We start from the raw sequence: 20,846 nt of genomic DNA, 5'->3' as shown, positions 1-20,846 counted from the left end.
AGCCCCTACCTGCAAGATATAGGATTTGGCATTGTTGATTGCCAGGTCTCGAGACTTCATGAAAATCAGAAAAGAGTCTAATAGATATTGGAGTCCACTGGCTGTTCTAGCTATAAGGACCAAAAAATCCGCATAGAGTAGGAAGGGGAGAGCCCGAAGCCCTATATGCGGAAAATCAGCCCCCGTTGCAACCAAGGCTCCTTCAAGGTCATTTATATAAAGATTGAACAGGAAGGGGGCCAAAATGCAGCCCTGGCGTACCCCCCTTTCCATTTTAAAGTTCCTAAAACCCGAAGATCCTGGGCATATCCAACATTCACCTTGGTGTCCCTATGCAGATACATTAGGAAGTCCACGATATTGGTCTCCACACCCATGGCCCTCATGGACTGCCACAGTTTGACCCGGTTGACACAGTCAAACTCGGAAGAGAGGTACATAAAGGCCGTGTAGATCGTACCTGGGCGGGCCATCGTGTACTTACCAAGGGTCAGGTAGAGGTTTAGACATTGGGCTACCGTCGACCGCCTCGGGCGAAACCCGTATTGGAAGTCGGAGATGATGTTATGCTCCTCAGCCCATGAGGATAATCTTTGCAATAGCACACCTCCCACCACCTTTACTATTGAGTCGATAAGGGAGATCGGCCGATAGCAAAACTTAGTGTTGCTATCCCCCTTTTTAAACACTGGCACAATGGTAGAGATAGCCCATGTTTCAGGGCAGCCATCCCTGGCTGCCGCGTTAAGCACGGCCACAAGGATCAGTGCCCAAAAGGGTGGATCCGAGTTATAAAAGTCCGGCGTAATTCTGTCTGGGCCCGGAACCTTGTTACAGGTTAGGCCGGTGATCCCCACTTCCACCTCTGTCTGCTCAAAAACCAAACTATCAGTTTTAGTTTCGCAAGGTGGCTGTTCAGGCTGGGCCGTAGAGCCCTAAAAAATAGACTGGAAGTGGGCCACCCATTCTTCCTCCGTAATATGGGAGGCTGTCACTGCCTGTATCTGTAGCGAACAGCGTTCTACTGACAATGCCCCAAAACCTTGAACTGTTCCTTAGGGTACTAGTCTCTAGCAGCTCCTTCCATGCCTCCTCCTTAAGAACTCCCTTACGGGTAGCTAAAACATGTTTGTATTCTATGCGGCAAGCACATACAAATTGTTGGTTTCTCGGGGTAACTTTCAGGGCTTCCTTCAGCTTACGTGCCACCTGGGAGCAGAAAAAATCAAACCATCTTGGGTTTGAAATGAATCCTGTACGTGCTGTTGCACTTAAGCGTTCCCCTGCATTAAGAGAAATTACATTGAAGGTGCTAAGGACATCCCTTGGTAGGCTATCCGGCAAGACACAAAGAGCAAGTTCAGCAGCACATGAGTTTCTCAATTCTCTATAAAAAGAATCAGTCAATCTGATACCATTTAAGGCGGCGCCTGCCATCCGTAAGTCTTGATATTCCCGGGGCCCTCCCCGTAGGTTTTCTGGATAGAACCACTCAGATAAACACATAGGGGATTGTGGTAGCTGTAAACACAGTGCCTGATGGTAAACCCTTGAAATGAGGACTGAATTGTAGTAGAAATTAAAATATAGACAACAAAACACCCACTGCCTCTCCCTTTAAAGGTGGGAACCAGAGCTTTACTGTTAAAGGCCGAAAGGGACTTTAATGTCAGTAAATCAAATTCATTAACTAACTTATTCAATACATCCCCATCAAATGAAATGCTCAAAATGGACCCCCCCATTCTGTGGCATCCCAGGTCAGACATTATTGTAAGCTTTGGGTCGCCACGTGGGTGAATATTGAAATCTCCTAACACCATCATGGAATGTGAAATATGACCACAGAACTTCCTTAGATAGTTGCCCAACTGGGCGATGTTGCATTCCCCCTGTTTGCTGTTCAGTGAGTTATAAAAATTAATCAGGCCCCTTGTATTATTCCCCTTCTTAGGTGTAATGGCTTGAAGGCCCCAGCTAAAAAAAGAATGGATCCGTACCTGGCAGTCCACTGTCAGGGAAATATAAGTAACCAGACCGCCCTTTGCTTTGCCACTAGCTGACAGAGAGGCAGGGACAAAAAAGGTTTTAATCCCTCCAAAAACCGGTTACAATCCACCAGCCATGTTTCCTGAAGGCAGATGAGAGAGAATTGCCTAACAAACTGCTGCCATGTAGGGTCCTGGAATTTGTCTGCCAGGCCTGCTATGTTCCATGATAAAACATTGCTGTCCATTATATGGGGTATCACCTCACTCTGTGTAAATGGGAGCTGGGTCATCTGTTGTGGCTCTATCTCGGCTACCATTGGGAAATAAACCCTCTGCTGATGCTTAGTCGCTAATGCAGGCTAGATAGGGATATGCAGTCAATCGAATTTCTCCAATCCTGATAGCGTAGAGAATCTGTTTAGTAGTGCTAGGGGAGGAGGCAAGGTAGGGGCATGATAAGGCCCCCTTGAACTTATACAGTGGGGTACTTGTGGGAACCATTGGTTGTTAGCCACAAAGGCTTTTTGACGCTGCCCATCTCAGGGCATTTCCATAACACTGTGCCCTGTTTTGTCCCCTTGGAAATCTGCTCAATAAAAAAAAACGTGATTTGACGGACCAACATAAAAAATCCTGGACAGGATTCTTTCCGCTGGGGAAGTTCTGTTGAAATTTACAATTACACAGTCACCGCCTCCCGGTTTCCGCGAGCTGCCTATCCATTCCACTCGACGTACCATGTAATGTTACGTTCCACACCGAGGCCCACAGGAGTATTGTTTGATAGCCAGTGGAGTACTTTATTTTTTAACTGGCTAAAATCCTCTTTCATGCCAAGGGGAAGAGGTGGCACGTTCCCCAGAACAACTACATAGGGCATAGATTCTGGTGGAAGATGTATAATGGGTAAATGTTGACATGGTTCCCCTTGCTGCACCGCGGGGCCATCCAACCGGCCTGAGGGGAGTTGAATGTCCCGCCTAGAGGGTGGGGTAGCTGGAGATCTACTAGAAGTCTGACCTCCCCTTGGGTCGTCTGCCCCCCTCGGTCTACATGTGACTTGTGACACTGTGTGCGCTGCTGGTCTCTGTAAGTGTTGCTAGAGTTTGTGGATAAGCCTGGGTCGGTTGCGATGGTTGGTTTTAACCACTTGGCTGCTAAGGCCTCTTAGGCTATATAATGAGATTTCCATTGAAATGAATGGGCAGTGCATGACGAGTTACCCTTGTCATTAGCATTGAAGAGGTTAACGGGTTACAGGTACGTCTGACTGTGACCTCCCTACTAGAACCATCTCGATCACTGTCAGCCTGTCAAGAATCGGGCTCAATTTGACATCCAAAAGAGTAGACATTATATCGTTAAAGGCCTTGATGATCGATGGGTCTATATTTGTAACTATCGGCTTGGGTACCAAGATCTTAGTAGCTGGTTTAGGGGCCGAAATAGTTTTTTTTTTTTTTTGCTTTGCCCCCTATAGTTTGGAGTTTCCGTTTAGTGCTGCCCCCAGGGTTAAGACTCCCCTGGACAGGGGGTCGGGTGGTCTCCCTGTGAAAGAGCGGGTGAGTAAACAAGTGTTTTTGTATATTAGTGCTGTCCTTCCCTTGTGGCTGAACAATACTTTGTCTACTTTCAATTATAATAGTTGGAGAAAAGGACCTGTGCGGGCCGGAGAGGGGGCCGGGAAGGGGCTTTGTGCACAGATGGTGACCCTTCGATAATGAGAGAACCCACGGTTACCCCCTGACAGGTGCCTGGACGGGTAGATGAAGGTGAAGGCAGGGACTCAACTAAAACATCAACCAGGGGCACGCCGAGTCCAGCTAGGGGTGGGTGCAAGCTATTAGAAGGTGAAATAGAGAGACGTCTGTTCACTAGTTCTATCTCCATATCAATAACAGCGGCTGCCCTATGCAAAAAAGAGTCCATTGTTGCAACTGTGGTGGGCACTGCCTTAGCACCAGCTAGCCCTGTCTGGATCTTGCGCCTCCCCATAACTTTAGATGGCTTTAGGTGATTCCAGTACAATACAGATGGAACAATAAATAAAATAAATATAAACAATAAACACAGGCAGAGTAAGGTCCGGAGGGCAAACCCCTTGTGTATATGTGTCTAGAACTACTCCAAAAAACCAACGCCCTGTCACGGCCTATTGTTACCAAAGCTTGTGATGTGTGTCCAAGTGGGGGCTGAATGTTATTTGTAGGAACAACCCTACCTCCTTCCACGATTGTGATGCCTTGATGGCTGGATATCAGAATGACAACAGTTGAGTTGAACGGCAAACCAGCAACCTGCAGCCAAGGGGTATGGCCCAGCCTCTACTGGTCTCGGACAGGCTTAGACTGGCCCGCCCTTGGCCCAGGCACGCCTGCGCTCGTCCCACGCTGCAGGGGCCCTGTTCCTCCTTTAAGCGCCTCCCTGGCACTGACTGCTGGCGTGGGCTGCGTGCGCGCCGCCTAGGATTCTGGGTATTGTGGTCTCTGGTATCTGCCTTCCTCACTCGAGACCAGAGAGACCAGCGCTTCTCCCCCAGCGACGGTGGCGGCGGGAGAGCAGACGAACAACTGCTTCAAATATGGTGAGCCAAGTGATGCAAAGAGATAAGCGTCCCGCGCTGCCGGGGCCCTGTTCCTCCTTTAAGCGCCTCCATGGCGCTGACTGCTGGCGTGGGCTGCGTGCGCGCCACCTAGGATTCTGGGTATTGTGGTCTCTGCCTTCCTCACTCGAGACCAGCGCTTCTCCCCAGTGGTGGTGGCGGCGGGAGAACAAACGAACAACTGCTTCAATCATACTTTATTGATCATAAATTAAAACCATTACAATATAACAAACCGCAGGAAGACATGATTTAAAAATTATGTGCAAATTAATTTAACATTTTGAACGGTAAAAGCCAACAGCTATATGAAAAGTGCAAGTGCCTTGTATATGTCAATTTGCATGTACCAACATTAGAATTGCCTATGCTTGCTTCTTGTGCCAGTTGGGCACTAACACCTGCATAATTAGATTCCTAATGGATTTATTAAAATGTAACGGTGCTTATGCGGGTACAGATGATGCTAACTGTGCAAGTCATGTTGAACCAATCTTGGTTGCCACCGCAATTAGGTTTTGAGTCTTGGAAAATCTTGGGTGTTTGGTGTATGAAGAGATTTTTCTTGTGGCTCTGACTGCTGAACAACTTTTGTACCAGGAACAGATATGGTGTGCCAGGGCAATGGTATCTCCACTAGCCAACAAATTATGGCTGGTCTATAAATGCTAACTTGCTGTTGTAAGAAGGCTGATTTAAGAAGCTTTCTTCTCAGTTGTAAGACTGTTGAGCATGCACATAATGTGGAATACTGTATCCTGTTTGTACCCATATAGTCAGCACATTTCACAAACTATCTCTGATGGGCTATACAGACATTACTCCGTAGCTTGCACATCAAATTGTAAATATGTTATGTAATTGTGTATATAAGTGTTCTTGCATAGGCTCCTAACATTTCCCCAATCTATGAACAGTGCTCGAGTTGAGGATCTTTAGTATAATCATATTACGGTACCACCATTGGAGTCCTGTGCTTTTCTGAACCTGAAGCATACTTGCTTATGTAGCCAATTCATGTCATGGCATGTGTATATAAATTGAAAATCTGCTTTAAGACCATTCATGTGGCACTGCATGTGTGGAAATGCAACGTCTTTTCACTTTTTTAAGCAAAAGTTTACAGTGATATTTGGCTTTGCACCCCCACGCGCGGTCTGGTTTCTGGCGCACATAGTCTTGGTTGCAGTGCACAGAGACCTTACACTGCCGCCCACAGAGGACAAAAATTAGAGGGAACATTGTCTGTGTGTATACTCTGCCTCCCTGATTCTCACTCTTCTGCCACCTGTCATCACTGCAAGAATTTGTCGAGAAGAACCATCAAGGAGAGGGAGAGAATTCAGCTGTATGGCCTCGCTGAAAGAGTTAGGTCTCCAGTGAGGCAACAGAAAAAGAGAACACGGTCGACGTTGAGAGGCAAGGTCCCGACCGGTTCTCCTTCAGCATCAGGATTGGTGTCGAAGTTACGGGCAGCGAAGCAGCAGTCGTCGTCTTAGACTGCAGTGGTGCAGGTGCATCACACTTCTACAAAGTCGAAGATGGCGCTCTCAACGTCGAGCAAGGTAAAGGGCCTTCAGTTGTCGTCAACCAGGCGACGCTCAACGTCGAGGAGCAAACCTCCGTCAACATTGGCTAGACGTTCAACGTCGAGACAGATCACTCCGTCGTCGCCATCTAGACGGCGATCGACGTTGAGGCGCAAGTCTCCATTGAGATCAAGTTAGAGATCTTCGACGTCGAGACACAACACTCTGACACCGGCGATCGAAGTCGCGACACCGGTCGTCGGAGCAGAGACAGCTGACATCGAAGCAAGGACCTCTATTGACGTCAGCAAGACGTTCGATGTCAAGGCACAGGTCCCCATTGGGTACAGCACGATTGACTTCAAGACTGAGTCCTCCTTCGAAGAGGAGACGTCGACAACGTCGCGACGATAGACGTCGATGCGGCAGTCTCTCCTGAGAGAACGTTCGAGATCGACACCGAGGCTGCAGTCTAGAGGGGACTCACGTCCAGTAAGCCTTTCTCCGTCGGCAATAACCGACGTTGCGAACAGGTTCTCGCTGCTCCCCTCACAGATTATCATTGTCTAGATCTCCGGAAGTAGTGATCTCTACGTCTAGCAGTCCTGGGTCCCCTGGGCATCCTAATTCAGCGGACAGGCCTGCACAGAGAGAAGGAAATCTCCTCCTGCACGCTCACCTGAGAGACGAGAGAGGCAAAGGCCACCTTCTATCCATCTCTCACCTAGATGGAACCGGCCTCTGCATTACTTGGCTCCCGCTCAAGCAACAGGGGCTCAACACTACTCAAGCCCCCTCCAGAGGTCTCCGTTTGCTCGACTGGGGCAAGCTGTGGCCATGGATTTTACTCCATTGAGAGGCGGAGATCGCAGTCGCACTCCTGCACACTCTTCCAGAAGGAGGTCCAGATCCAGACGCGAGAGGAAAAGGAACAGATCTCCAACGCCTTCCTCCTCTACCACACATACGTCAAAGAGAGACTACTCATAGACTCTTACCGACAGCCCACTGTCGAGGGTCTCTCAGGTGGACAATGTTGGCACTTTCCAGGATGTGCTTTCCAGAGTGGCAAGTAAGCTGAACATCTCTATGCCTACTAGTCAGATCTTCTGTGTTTTGCTGTTCGCCCTATGTGGGAATGGTATGCCCAAACGTGGCTGATGACGGCTGATAGCCAGAAACCGGTCCTAGGATGCTTGATTCCGGTCCAGGGAAGACATGGCTTGGCAGTTCGGGCTGGACTGTTTCCATGAGGCACAGGGTCAAGACTGATTTGCATATGGCCATATCTGAACTGGGGTGGCGTGGTGAACAAAATAACGATGGATTAAACCCAAATCTGTGACTGGAGGTGAATGTTTTGCCAATGTGCAACATTCCATGCATCATCTTGTGTGTTTTGCTGTTCGCCCTATGTGGGAAGGGTATGCCCAGAAGTGGGTCCCGTGCTCACTACGCCACTGGAGTCAAGCTATCCTGGCTGATGACGGCTGATAGCCAGAAACTGGTCCAAGGATGCTTGATTCCGGTCCAGGGAAGACATGGCTTGGCAGTTCGGACTGGACTGTTCCCATGAGGCACAGGGTCAAGACTGATTTCCATATGGCCAGTCTTTACAGGGGTGGCTTTGTGAGCAAAATAATGATGGATTAAACCCAGATCTGTGACTGGGGGTGAATGTTTTGCCAATGTGCAACATTCCGTCCATCATCTTGTGTGTTTTGCTGTTCGCCCTATGTGGGAAGGTTATGCCCAGACGTGGGTCCTGTGCTCACTACGCCACTGGAGTCAAGCTATCCTGGCTGATGACGGCTGATAGCCAGAAACCGGTCCTAGGATGCTTGATTCCGGTCCAGGGAAGACATGGCTTGGCAGTTCGGACTGGACTGTTCCCATGAGGCACAGGGTCAAGACTGATTTCCATATGGCCAGTCTTTACAGGGGTGGCTTTGTGAGCAAAATAATGATGGATTAAACCCAGATCTGTGACTGGGGGTGAATGTTTTGCCAATGTGCAACATTCCGTCCATCATCTTGTGTGTTTTGCTGTTCGCCCTATGTGGGAAGGTTATGCCCAGACGTGGGTCCTGTGCTCACTACGCCACTGGAGTCAAGCTATCCTGGCTGATGACGGCTGATAGCCAGAAACCGGTCCTAGGATGCTTGATTCCGGTCCAGGGAAGACATGGCTTGGCAGTTCGGACTGGACTGTTCCCATGAGGCACAGGGTCAAGACTGATTTCCATATGGCCAGTCTTTACAGGGGTGGCTTTGTGAGCAAAATAATGATGGACTAAACCCAGATCTGTGACTGGGGGTGAATGTTTTGCCAATGTGCAACATTCCGTCCATCATCTTGTGTGTTTTGCTGTTCGCCCTATGTGGGAAGGTTATGCCCAGACGTGGGACCTGTGCTCACTACGCCACTGGAGTCAAGCTATCCTGGCTGATGACGGCTGATAGCCAGAAACCGGTCCTAGGATGCTTGATTCCGGTCCAGGGAAGACATGGCTTGGCAGTTCGGACTGGATTGTTCCCATGAGGCACAGGGTCAAGACTGATTTCCATATGGCCAGTCTTTACAGGGGTGGCTTTGTGAGCAAAATAATGATGGATTAAACCCAGATCTGTGACTGGGGGTGAATGTTTTGCCAATGTGCAACATTCCGTCCATCATCTTGTGTGTTTTGCTACTAGTCCGAGCTCGTCGTCCGCAATCTTTGAGACTTTGCACCAGAGACCTGCATCTAGACCGCTGTGTCCATTGGTGCGGGGGCTACTCTAACTCACGCAGGCGACCCTTAAGACCGCGCTAGCGAGGATTCCAAAGAAATACCGTCCACTGGAGGAGGACCTGTTATTTCTCAGATCTGACCCCCCACCAGATTGTTATAATCGCTGCGGCAAAAAAGACACACTCAGTAGCCTCCTCTTCTACAGTTCCACCAGATTAGGATAGCAAAGCACAAGATTCGTGGGGAGGAAGGTCTGTGGCACATAAGCCTCAATGCTCAAGATCTCAAGCCTGTCGGCTCTTTTGGGATACTACGACAGGTCTTTGTGGAACTCTCTTCAAAGATTATTCGGAACAACTGCCCAACAAGATCGCAAAGACTTTGAAGAAGGCAGCTTGGTGGCGAACCAATTGATCCGCGCCGCAGTCGATGGAGCTACTCTTTCAGAATACACCTATGCTCATGGGATATGAGCTAGGAGATCTTCCTGGCTTCGTCTCACAGCGCTTAAACCAGAAGCGCAGTCTCAGATCTTCAATCTCCCCTTCTCCGGCTCATCTTTATTCGGTGCACACACAGATGAGGAAATGTCCCGCATGAAGACGGAGTTCGACGCACTAAAGGCCGTAGGTCTAGAAAAGAGAGTTCCTACGACGTTTCAGAACGTACGATCCACGATCCTCCCAACAGAGGGTTCAACCCCCTCATTGACAGAAACATCAGAACCAATCCATTTACCTACTCAAGGTACAAACCAAAACAAATGTTTAAAATCGTCACTGAAAGTCAGAACCTACTTAAGGCAAGCACTGAGCAGCGCTGTAAGGACTCAATTTTCCAGCATTCCACGCTGCCAAAATATGCCTCGCCCACTGAGGGATGATATATTTGACCGAATAAATGGTTTAAATACAGCGCTGCAGTCTGACTACTCTGTGACACACTCCATGATTACGGGGCGTTCCAGCCTCGAAACGCGTCGGAAAGGGTTTTAAATCAATTAGGGAAGATGCGCAGGAAGCAAACAACAGCGAGGCAAATACAGGCTGCTTCAAGCCAGGGACAGCATCGTGTGCTCCTCTGAAGCTTCAGGGCCTTTGCTCAAACATATATCACACGGCTACCCTGGCCGTGAGAGGAGGCACCAGTTTCATCGAGATCAAACAAGGTCAAAATGAAAACGGCGATGGAAAGGAACTTTTCCTGTCTGCATCTGCATGCTGTCTCAAGGGTGATAACAGTTTGCATGCCTGGACAATCCAGCCTACTCAAGGTACAAACCAAAACAAATGTTTAAAATCGTCACTGAAAGTCAGAACCTACTTAAGGCAAGCACTGAGCAGCGCTGTAAGGACTTCATTTTCCAGCATTCCACGCTGCCAAAATATGCCACGCCCACTGAGGGATGATACATTTGACCGAATAAATGGTTTAAATACAGCGCTGCAGTCTGACTACTCTGTGACACACTCCATGATTAAGGGGCGTTCCAGCCTCGAAACGCGTCGGAAAGGGTTTTAAATCAATTAGGGAAGATGCGCAGGAAGCAAACAACAGCGAGGCAAATACAGGCTGCTTCAAGCCAGGGACAGCATCGTGTGCTCCTCTGAAGCTTCAGGGCCTTTGCTTAAATAAATAAATAAATAAATATATATATATATATATATATATATATATATATATATTTTTTTTTTTTCCATATATATATTTTGTATTATTTTCGGGGTCCCTGCACATGGGCGGGAATATTCAATGATTATGACTTTGATGAGGATACCCCTGGAAGAGAACTAGGATTACAGGCAAGTAACTTATCCACTCTTCCCAGTTAGGGAGGAAAAAGGGTTTCCTCGACCCAAAATGGTGACATGGGATGTGTGATTGAGGTGTAGCTAGACAAGTAACAGCTTAGAAGCGGCAACTTTCTTGCTGAAGCCAATTTTATCCCTTCCACTATTGTTCTCTTTATAGGAAAGGTTGAAGAGATGCAGCTGGACCTGGGTTTGAATCAGACAGATCCAGGTGTGGCGCCTAAGTAGGACGCCAATAGTAATGTCCCAGTGAATACTGGCACTGGAGACACTGTCTCCTTTCCTAACTTTCTATACTGCTCCGGGAGGTATTTTAGGAGCTCCTCCATCTCTTCCCCTTGTGTCTGCCATAGTGTGACAGAAGAGCCACCAACACAGCTATTGCCCGAAAGGCTGTCACTCCTACTGCCATCCTCTTTTCTGCAGCAGCTAAATAGCGTTTTTAAATTATCATAGAAAAGGGGCTTGGCAAAGAAAAAAGCACACTCATACCAAATTCTGAAAAATGCTTTTGTAATTCAGATAAGACAATTATATCAACGACATATATACAAAAAAGTGCAATGTGTCCCCAGTGATATTGTGAGCGAAAACAACAAACACATAGACAATAAGTGATCTGTACAATTGTTCAACTATGAGTATTTACAAAAGGGAAATGACCAAACGCAACAATAAATCAATTTGTAATCAGTGACTATCTACAATCATAGAGCACTGTGTTTTAAGGGTTCATTCCCTATGGCGTCGACGGCGTTTTCGACCTATTAGATGAAGGTCTCGTCAGGACTAGACAGTAAGGGACATCTACAGAGAGAAGTGAAAAAGTGTATGTGTATGTGTATAGTCGCATTAATTGATGGAAGCATATGAAATAAATTTCAAGAGATGTACCTCGTGGTGTCTTTAAATACAACCCATGCGTGATAAAGTAATACTAGAAACAACTTACAGTGAACCCAGCCGGGCACTGTCAAGAAGCAAGGCAAAACAGGTATTAGTGATGTCACATTCACTGTGATATAGGCAAGAAAGAGCAAAAACGTCGTGTTCTAGGACTTACCACGGTCATGGGATTGTGTGGTAGTCCTATATGAGGGCTTGCGGTTAGTGCCGATGTAACAGGGAGATACCTGTCAATACAAGTGCACGAATTACTTTAGGCGCGTCTTAATGCTAAACGGAGGCTCTAATATCGCTGAAGATGTCGGTAAGGGTCTTAAAGTAAGTTCATACCTGTTTGGAAGGATACACCCGCTCGATAGCGTTTTCCCGGTCGTCTGTAAGATGACAGAATGAGTTCCGGGTATGAACGTCATCACGCTTATAACGTGATGCGTGCGGTGCGCGCGCAATCAGGGAGGGGCTGTTTATAAACATTGAAAGACTTTCTGCTTCGGTCCTATTTACACAGTCGTAATTGTCATTTATAGACATATTACACTATATGGTGATGTTTATATATACAATAGCGCTCAATATATTACAAACATTTTAACCCTAATTACAATTGCAATTAAGGAAGAAATATGCATGATGTTTATAACGTAATGCGTGCACAATCAGAAAGGGGCTGTTTGTAAACATGAAAGGACTTCCTGCTTCGATCCTATTTACACAGTCGTAATTGCAATAATAATCAAGTGTAAACATATTATACTATATGACGATTTTTACATATACAATAGCGCTCGATATGTTACAAACAATTTAACCCCAATAGCAATTTGCAATCAAAAAGGAAATATGCATTTATCCAAAACAAAACCAATCATAAGTGCCCCATATTTTGTCTCATCATTGTTGTACTGCATAAATCACAAACAGTTATATCTTAGCTATACAGGAATACAGAGCTAGTATACATTATCAGTGTACATCCCACATTGCCACTCAATTTAGACCTTCTTGCTCAGAAATGATCTGGTTTACCAGATCTCATCAGGTCATCAGGGTAGAGACAAAGCCCCTCCATTCATCTGCAGAGTTTAACCCATCATTAATTGAATTGATTCTATCAATCCAATGGCACTCACGTCGTAGCAATATTTGTGAAATATCACCACCTCTTTCAGGTACTGTCACAGTATCTACGACCTGCCATTTCATCTGGTCTGCAGAGTGATTTTTCTCTATAAAATGACCTACCAGTGGTGCTGTTAAAACCGCTTTTCTTATGCGGCTGCGATGTTGACCTATTCTCGCTTTCACTGGTTGTTGTGTCTGCCCAATGTATGGTAAACCGCAAGGGCACCAGATGCAATACACGACATTGCGTGTGTTACAATTTGAGAAAAACTTCAGTATGTGTTCATGACTACCATGTTTGAAGGAGTTTGTCTTCTCTGTCAGAGGGCAAATTACACAATTGCCACAAGGGTGATGGCCCAAGATGGGTGGGAGATTCCATGATGTTTCTAATGTGCCACCTCTCTTAGTAATTTTCTCAGTAGATGACCTAACCAAGTGATCTTTCCAATTTTTACCTCTCTTATAGGCAAATAAAGGTACATCAATTTGAGGGTCAATACTTTTAATGATATTCCAATTTTTTATAATTTTCTTACGGATATTAGTGTGGATACCAAAAGTGGTGACACATACAATTTTCTCCATTTCTCTCTTTGGTCTAGTAACCAATAGTTCTTCTCGGGTGCAGTACCAGGCACGTTTAAGTTATTTTCTCACTATTTTATTGGGGTAGCCTCTCTTTAGTAATTTGTTCCTTAGTATTTCTGCTTCTTTTAGATAGTCATCTCGCCGAGCACAATTCCGACGGATCCTTAGAAATTGCCCAAAGGGCAAACCGTCTCTCAGTGCTCTAGGGTGTTGACTCCTATACGATAACAATGTGTTTTTTTCGGTTGGTTTTCTATGAAGAGATGTGTAAAGTTTGCCATTGTCATGTTGAATATTCAAGTCAAGGAATGGGATCCTATCTTTTTGCAATGTAGATGTAAAGATCAAGTGTGTTTGAGCAGTGTTTAAATACAAAACAAATCTCTCAAAATCCTCTTCGTTCCCTCTCCAAATAAGAAAAATGTCATCTATATACCTATACCAGCAATTAATGCTGGTATGGTAAGGATTATGATCGCTTAGGACAAATTCATTCTCTATGCTGTTCATGTAGATATTAGCTAAATTTGGAGCAAAAACTGCCCCCATGCTCGTGCCACCACATTGTTCGTAATGTTGGCCACTGGATACAAAATAATTCCTTTGAAGTGCTACTTCAAGTAATGAAATTATAAAAGAGGTGGGCACATTAAATGGTCTTGGTCTAGTATCAAGTAGATGTTTTATGCAGCCAATACTTTCGACTTGGGGGATGTTGGTGTAGAGTGATGATATATCTAGAGTAGCTAGCCAGTCTGTATCTTTATCAAATGCCATGTCTTCTACTAGATTTATCATGTGCATTGTGTCACGCACATAACTAGCTTGTAGGGGAACGTAGTTTCTTATGAAGAAATCAATGTATTTACCGATTGGCTCTAAAATCGAACCACACCCTGACAGGATGGGTCTTCCTGGGGGGTGTGTCACACTTTTGTGCACCTTAGGGAGGGTATATAGGACCGGGGTTCTTGGGTTTGTAGAATTTAAAAACTCAAATTCTTGCGTGACACAATGCACATGATAAATCTAGTAGAAGACATGGCATTTGATAAAGATACAGACTGGCTAGCTACTCTAGATATATCATCACTCTACACAAACATCCCCCAAGTCGAAAGTATTGGCTGCATAAAACATCTACTTGATACTAGACCAAGACCATTTAATGTGCCCACCTCTTTTATAATTTCATTACTTGAAGTAGCACTTCAAAGGAATTATTTTGTATCCAGTGGCCAATATTACGAACAATGTGGTGGCACGAGCATGGGGGCAGTTTTTGCTCCAAATTTAGCTAATATCTACATGAACAGCGTAGAGAATGAATTTGTCCTAAGCGATCATAATCCTTACCATACCAGCATTAATTGCTGGTATAGGTATATAGATGACATTGTTCTTATTTGGAGAGGGAACGAAGAGGATTTTGAGAGATGTTTTGTATTTAAACCCTGCTCAAACACACTTGATCTTTACATCTACATTGCAAAAAGATAGGATCCCATTCCTTGACTTGAATATTCAACATGACGATGGCAAACTTTACACATCTCTTCATAGAAAACCAACCGAAAAAAACACATTGTTATCGTATAGGAGTCAACACCCTAGAGCACTGAGAGACGGTTTGCCCTTTGGGCAATTTTTAAGGATCCGTCGGAATTGTGCTCGGCGAGATGACTATCTAAAAGAAGCAGAAATACTAAGGAACAAATTACTAAAGAGAGGCTACCCCAATAAAATAGTGAGAAAATAACTTAAACGTGCCTGGTACTGCCCCCGAGAAGAACTATTGGTTACTAGACCAAAGAGAGAAATGGAGAAAATTGTATGTGTCACCACTTTTGGTATCCACACTAATAAGATCTGTAAGAAAATTATAAAAAATTGGAATATCATTAAAAGTATTGACCCTCAAATTGATGTACCTTGATTTGCCTATAAGAGAGGGAAAAATTTGAAAGATCACTTGGTTAGGTCATCTACTGAGAAAATTACTAAGAGAGGTGGCACGTTAGAAACATCACGGAATCTCCCACCCATCTTGGGCCATCACCCTTGTGGCAATTGTGTAATTTTCCCTCTGACAGAGGAGACAAACTCCTTCAAACATGGTAGTCATGAACACATACTGAAGTTTTTCTCAAATTGTGACACACGCAATGTCGTGTATTGCATCTGGTGCCCTTGCGGTTTACCATACATTGGGCAGACACAACAACCAGTGAAAGCGAGAATAGGCCAACATCGCAGCCGCATAAGAAAAGCGGTTTTAACAGCACCACTGGTAGGTCATTTTATAGAGAAAAATCACTCTGCAGACCAGATGAAATGGCAGGTAGTAGATACTGTGACAGTACCTGAAAGAGGTGGTGATATTTCACAAATATTGCTACGACGTGAGTGCCATTGGATTGATAGAATCAATTCAATTAATGATGGGTTAAACTCTGCAGATGAATGGAGGGGCTTTGTCTCTACCCTGATGGCCTGATGAGATCTGGTAAACCAGATCATTTCTGAGCAAGAACGTCTAAATTGAGTGGCAATGTGGGATGTACAATGATAATGTATACTAGCTCTGTATTACTGTATAGCGAAGATATAACTGTTTGTGATTTATGCAGTACAACAATGATGAGACAAAATATGGGGCACTTATGATTGGTTTTGTTTTGGATAAATGCATATTTCCTTTTTGATTGCAAATTGCTATTGGGGTTAAATTGTTTGTAACATATTGAGCGCTATTGTATATGTAAAAATCGTCATATAGTATAATATGTTTACACTTGATTATTATTGCAATTACGACTGTGTAAATAGGATCGAAGCAGGAAGTCCTTTCATGTTTACAAACAGCCCCTTTCTGATCGCGCATGCATTACGTTATAAACATCATGCATATTTCTTCCTTAATTGCAATTGTAATTAGGGTTAAAATGTTGTAATATATTGAGCGCTATTGTATATATAAACATCACCATATAGTGTAATATGTCTATAAATGACAATTACGACTGTGTAAATAGGACCGAAGCAGAAAGTCTTTCAATGTTTATAAACAGCCCCTCTCTGATTGCGCGCGCACCACACGCATCACGTTATAAGCGTGATGACGTTCATACCCGGAACTCATTCTGTCATCTTACAGACGACCGGGAAAACGCTATCGAGCGGGTGTATCCTTCCAAACAGGTATGAACTTACTTTAAGACCCTTACCGACATCCTCAGCGATATTAGAGCCTCCGTTTAGCATTAAGACGCGCCTAAAGTAATTCGTGCACTTGTATTGACAGGTATCTCCCTGTTACATCGGCACTGACCGCAAGCCCTCATATAGGACTACCACACAATCCCATGACAGTGGTAAGTCCTAGAACATGACGTTTTTGCTCTTTCTTGCCTATATCACAGTGAATGTGACATCACTAATACCTGTTTTGCCTTGCTTCTTGACAGTGCCCGGCTGGGTTCACTGTAATTTGTTTCTAGTATTACTTTATCACGCATGGGTTGTATTTAAAGACACCACGAGGTACATCTCTTGAAATTTATTTCATATGCTTCCATCAATTAATGCGACTATACACATACTCATACACTTTTTCACTTCTCTCTGTAGATGTCCCTTACTGTCTAGTCCTGACGAGACCTTCATCTAATAGGTCGAAACGCCGTCGACGCCATAGGGAATGAACCCTTAAAACACAGTGCTCTATGATTGTAGATAGTCACTGATTACAAATTGATTTATTGTTGCGTTTGGTCATTTCCCTTTTGTAAATACTCATAGTTGAAAAATTGTACAGATCACTTATTGTCTATGTGTTTGTTGTTTTCGCTCACAATATCACTGGGGACACATTGCACTTTTTTGTATATATGTCGTTGATATAATTGTCTTATCTGAATTACAAAAGCATTTTTCAGAATTTGGTATGAGTGTGCTTTTTTCTTTGCCAAGCCCCTTTTCTATGATAATTTAAAAACGCTATTAAGCTGCTGTACTAAATATAAATTGTACAAGTTATTATGCCACAGGAACCATTGTTCTTTGGATAAACACGTTACCCTGGTTCCGTTGTGAGTAGGGTCTCCCTTGTTCTTCTTTTTCGCATCCTCTTTTCTGCAGCATTTACCTTCTTGCTCTCCTTACCCAAAGGAGGAGCAACATCGGTGGACTCGGCAAGACCATGTTTTTGGGCAGTGTGTACTATCAGGTGAAATGTGTCCCTTAATGTTCACCGGGTCACTGAAGGACCGCTTAAATTTCTTCTCTTGGGATGATTACTCTAGCCTGGACCACGTCCACAAAATTTTCAGAGGTGGATTTTAACATGCCCTTGAGCCTACGGAGAACAATGAACTGTGTACTACGATTTGGAGAGCATCTCTACCAGGAAATCTTCCTCTTCCAAGGTGACAAGAACTCCAACCTTTAGGAAGCCTGCAGCCCACTGAATGACCTCATGATATGCTGTAATGTCATCGGGGTGAGAGGGCCGGAAGGGGACAGGAGTCAGCAGAAGCAGTATCACATTCTCCTCCCTCTTAAGGTGTCACTATCAGAACCACTGTTCTGAAATCATTACAAGCATCACAGTAATCTTAATTAGACAGGCAAAAGGTCAAAAAGGAACTAAGCTGTCCCTATTTCTGCTTCAAACTAGATTATGACAGTTACACCTACCTTGGAGTTGAGGCACTTGGAGGATGAAGTCCAGAAGCTGAGTCCTTTAGCATTGTAGATAAGTGCCCCCTCTAGTGAGGGGGAGTTGTTTTTTAGCCCAACAGTAGACAAAGAAGAGAAGCTATGCCTTAACAACAAATGAGCCAAATAAGAATAAATACAATATGTGAAAACCGCTGCACTCCAAGGTGAATGGGATTAAACTGGGTAAGGTAGGTCTTCTGTTAAATAGGTGCGCAGGAAGTCACCTTCCAGGTCCAAAAGGTGCGTTTAATATGAAAGCGATATGAGCCTTACAGGGGGTAAGGACAAATCCTGGGCACTCTGGTAGGCACCTTAGTGCGTAAATATGGTCAATAAAGTTCTGGATTCAGTGTTGAACAAAAAAACTTTTTTGAGATTTATTTCAACACATCTTTTTCATGATGGTAATTTGGTATTCACAGTTCAATGCGTCCATGTTGAAACAATCTCCTACCAAAGAACAAATTACCTACAAAGGCACTATACCATGCTACAACTGTGGCCACTGCAGCAGCATCATTCCAGGAAATTGTGTATCACACCCCACTCAAGGAACACCCATACGACTTAGAGTTAATGCCACCTGTGACTCTACAAACGTGATATACATGTTGAAATGCCCGTGTGGCCTTCCATACGTAGGCAAAACTGAACGTAAAATTAAAGTAAGACTGACGGAGCACCGCAGCAACATACGCACAAAAAATCTCAAATCCTGCGTAGCAGCTCATTTCATCCAACACGGCCACAATCCCAGTCAAATTCGTTTCCTCATTTTGGAAGTAGTGGATAAATATCCACACACAGACAACAACAAAAACTTGTTACGTCGTGAACTATACTGGATACATCGCCTCCTGGCCATGCACCCTAAAGGATTAAATGATAGATTGGAATACAGTTGTTACCTTTAAGGATTGTTCCAGCATCCTAATTGTTTCCTTTGTATCCTGTATTGCTAATTTGGTTGATTCCCCTTAACGCTTTAATTGTTCCGTATATGTCTCAGATCTAACACTCGTGACCACTGTCATTTCACTGCACCTTGTTACTATTCCTTCCTTTGCATTATATTACTCACCATTGCCCTCCATCGCACTTTTTTTCTACCTTATCTAGCACGCCTTTCCTCTGTTCATGTACCTTGTGCCCTGTTACTTTATTCTGGTTATCAATGAACATTTATTTTTCTTTTATGTCTTTCACCATTTTATCTTCCTTTATTTCTTATAAATGTTCACTTTCTATCTTAGTGAACTTGTCACGGACTTTTCACCCTGTTCCTATACATTCTCTATAGTTGTTGCACACGCATTTGTCACCGCCCCAGCAGCACAGTCTGTTTTCACCTTCTATGCCCCTTGCGTTCATAGCTCACTCTAATGCGCATGCTCGGCGTCTTCCGAGTTTACGGACACCATCTCGGAGGTTCTTTGGATTACACCGTAGAATGCTGTTCACCTTTACATAATCGGTAAGAAGGTACGATCCTCCCTTACGCTCCTGCCGATCATAAGCGATCACCTATTTTTGAGCACCGCCGTCTTTTTAATTCTACACGTTCACCTCGGGTTGGATTTCTTGGATTACCTTATCTTTTCACAGTGCAGTCTTGACCCTTCTAATCACGTTCCCGTTTCCATTTCTCGCGTTTCACTCCACAGACCGGTTGTGACCCCACACTCCCTGTATTATCGTTATGTTCACCTTGGCCTTGGTATCTCTGCCTATTGAGCACTAACTTCTCATGAGTGTATGCTATGCATTTAGGACTCCTGTACTAGCGCCCTACATATGTTTCTTTTTACCTTTTAGATTCCCCCTGAAGAAGTGCACCTTTGCACGAAATGCATCGGGGATTATTTTGAATGTACAATTCTACAAGAATGCGGATACTTTAATTTATTTGATCATATGACCACAATATGATGATTGAAACATTGAACTGTGAATAACAAATTACCATCATGAAAAAGATGTGTTGAAATAAATCTCAAAAAAGTTTTTTTGTTCAACACTGAATCCAGAACTTTATTGACCATATTTACGCACTAAGGTGCCTACCAGAGTGCCCAGGATTTGTCCTTACCCCCTGTAAGGCTCATATCGCTTCCAAATAAGAATAAGCCAGGGATATGAATGATTCAAATCTGATCTAGGATATCACTTCGAGGTGTGGCAATCCCTCCAGACGTTGAAAGGAAAGGGCTCTTTCTGCCCATCTTTTAACAATGAGGATGCTCTCCTTGGTTCTAAAGGCCCTCATAACTAAGGTTTTTGACCCATTTTGTGGGCGTTGGGGTGTGAGAGAAACCTAGTCAAGCCCTCCTTTGGATGTTAGGTTCAAACCTTCCTTCTCTGCTCCCCAAGGGCTATAGGTTTCAAATTCCAACAATGCCTGCAATAAGGCTTTCAACGTTCTCATAGCACATAGAAAATACATCAAAGATTCCTATCTGATGCCACAACTTTTATCAGACATAACGTAAACCTTTAAGGATGCAGTAACGTCTACAGAGTGGGACTACACTTCAAAACTTTAAGAGAATCCACCTTACAGAGGTTAAACATTTTCAGAGTCGCTAGTCTTGTGGAACCACCACTAGACATAACAAAAAGGGTAAATTGGTAAATCACATTATGGGGGCCTCTTGGGTAGTTCTTAATGTTTTTAAGAAGCAGCGTTGGCTTTTGCGGTTTATTTAAAAAAAAAAAATGCTGAAAACATTTTTTCCTAAAAAAAGACGCATTGACCGAAATAGCAGCAGCAATTAATAATAATCCCTAACCCTTGGGATCATTACTTGCAGAAAAGACAGTATTTACAACAGAAGATT

General features: G+C 44.3%; 1 protein-coding gene across 2 annotated transcripts in view; it reads right to left on the bottom strand.

Moving 5' to 3' along the window:
* The window catches only part of KAT6A (lysine acetyltransferase 6A), a 1,442,101-nt gene that overhangs the window by 644,170 nt on the left and 777,085 nt on the right, over positions 1 to 20,846 (bottom strand). The gene's annotated exons all lie outside the window — the stretch shown is intronic.

Source organism: Lissotriton vulgaris, chromosome 11 (assembly GCF_964263255.1).
Source record: "Lissotriton vulgaris chromosome 11, aLisVul1.2, whole genome shotgun sequence".
Lineage (NCBI taxonomy): Eukaryota > Metazoa > Chordata > Amphibia > Caudata > Salamandridae > Lissotriton > Lissotriton vulgaris.
This window is presented reverse-complemented; position numbering and strand designations above follow the sequence as displayed.